Source organism: Dendroctonus ponderosae, unplaced genomic scaffold (genome assembly GCF_020466585.1).
Source record: "Dendroctonus ponderosae isolate FM_Combo_2020 unplaced genomic scaffold, Dpon_F_20191213v2 Dpon_F_20191213_8, whole genome shotgun sequence".
Taxonomy (NCBI): domain Eukaryota; kingdom Metazoa; phylum Arthropoda; class Insecta; order Coleoptera; family Curculionidae; genus Dendroctonus; species Dendroctonus ponderosae.
The window spans coordinates 12,505,391-12,507,382 of NW_026019016.1; the positions used below are offsets into that span (position 1 = coordinate 12,505,391).

The 1,992-nt window shown below is 37.6% G+C and overlaps 1 protein-coding gene across 1 annotated transcript in view; it reads left to right on the forward strand.

Moving 5' to 3' along the window:
* Positions 1-1,250, forward strand: part of LOC109541944 (serine/threonine-protein phosphatase 2B catalytic subunit 3) — a gene marked incomplete in the record, with an annotated part of 59,971 nt that extends 58,721 nt beyond the window's left edge. Inside the window, 1 exon segment of the mRNA XM_048669315.1 lies at positions 427-1,250.
* Positions 1,251-1,992: the final 742 nt, after the last annotated feature.

Here is a 1,992-nt window from a genome sequence, read left to right on the forward strand (position 1 = left end):
AAAAGGCCATTTATTTCTCTCTAGAATGACGTACAAATGAGCGTTCTTGCTCATTTTGCCTCCGAGATATGAGCAAAAATGGGACGGGAAACATGGAATTTTGGCATAATCTTGCACCTAAGTGTGTGATATTCAAATTTCGCTTTCTGGTTCTGTTTCTATGGTTCTTAAGAAACTTCGAAAAAAGGCCATTTAGTTATCTCTGGAATGTTGTAAAAACGAGAAAACATGAAATTTTGCAATAATCTTGCGCCACCCTTGCACAAAACGACGATAATTTTTCTAATTTCATAGATAACAGTATTTTTTCTACATAACCGCCCCTGTTTGTTCAGTTGTTCGGTGTTCCTTAGCTCTAATAATAATTAAATTATATATTGGAAAACGCCACTGGGATGATAATAAAATCAAGGTGTTTTTTTGCAGGAAATCAGGTGAAGATACGGTATTCATTTTCGTGCAGCGGCTCCTACATGTCACATTCTTGAAACCCAATAAAAACCCGCCTCAATCCAAGACATCGAGGATTGGCAGGTCCGTCGCTGGCGAGACTCAACGGAAGCAAAAAGCTGGTCTGGTGCTTCGGTCTTTTGCGCAGCTACTGCGCGCGCCCCTGTCTCGCTCTTTCACACTGCTCTACTGTCTCAGTTGCACGGAGGGGGCCCCGTTCTATGCGGCCCAATCCCGTTCAACCTGATCTATATTCCGCCTATATACAGAATAATTGCTGTCTGTTCTGCGCAGACAGTCGCTCTATGTACTCTTTATGGCGCGGTCTGTTTTTATCGAAGTGCCATTGTTGCGTCGCCGCTGGGAATGTTCAATTCGCCACTTAACAATGCCGCTGAAATTCCTAATACTAAGACACTGTTTGCACTTTTATATATTTATTGGCCACTGTGTATATGTAAATACCTATTGCTTCCTAAGATTGTTGTGTTCACATTTTGTTTCACTGTTCAAAGCTCACACATATCACAAGAAGTGCCATTGTTGTTTGATTGATTTTTCTTCACGTCAAAAATTTTAAAATTGTTATATTGAAAAATAATTGTTTGTTGTGATGGTGGATTTATTTAGATTTAACATTAGTTAAAGCGTTTACTCGATGGGAAGTCTTTAAACTAGATTTAATGAGTTTTCGTTGAGGACTCGCTGATTGGCTGACCAAATATGAACGCAACAATCCACCACTAATTTTCCAAAAAAAATAAAAATCGGTCACTAGTTGAAGTGGCTTTCAAAACGAACTACATTCCATTATTTATCTTTATCAAAAAAATCGAAACCCGAACTAAACTAAAGCAGTGAACTAAAATTTCACTGTGTAAAAAGAGTTTGAAGGGAAATTTCATGTTCTCAACGTGTACTTGCGTGAACTGTTTTGGCTTCAGTCCATGTCGTTTAATATTCCCTACTTGTTTTGCTTCAAGAGCGACACTTTTGCAAAAAAAATCTTCTGAATCTTCAAAAGTCTGAAAGTGTTTTCATAGCAATACTGCATTAATTAGTTGGTGTCGTCTATACCTACTCATTTATCATTGGGGAGCAGGAATTTTTCCATCCTAATTGTGAAAATTGCAACTTTGCCGGTGCGAAACCAATCGAAAGTGTGTTTGTGCATACTCAAAATGCAGGTCTGCGCCTTTTCAATTTGGGCAAAATTATTTTTTTGCTTTCCAGGGTTTCAGTCAAAATGTTTATATCGTTTATTTCATATTACGTTTCGGCGAGACAACAGCGCCATCATCAGATTTAAAATTTACACAAACTCATGATTGGTAAAAATCAACGTTCTTTTAGGTCTTTGCCTTCTTGAAACCTTCAATTTGTCTGAACTATTTTCTTCAAGTGTGAAGCAAACATTTTGAAAATCGTTTATATCATATTACGTTTCGGCGAGACAACAGCGTCATCATCAGATTTAAAATTTACACAAACTCATGATTGGTAAAAATCAACGTTCTTTTAGGTCTTTGCCTTCTTGAAACC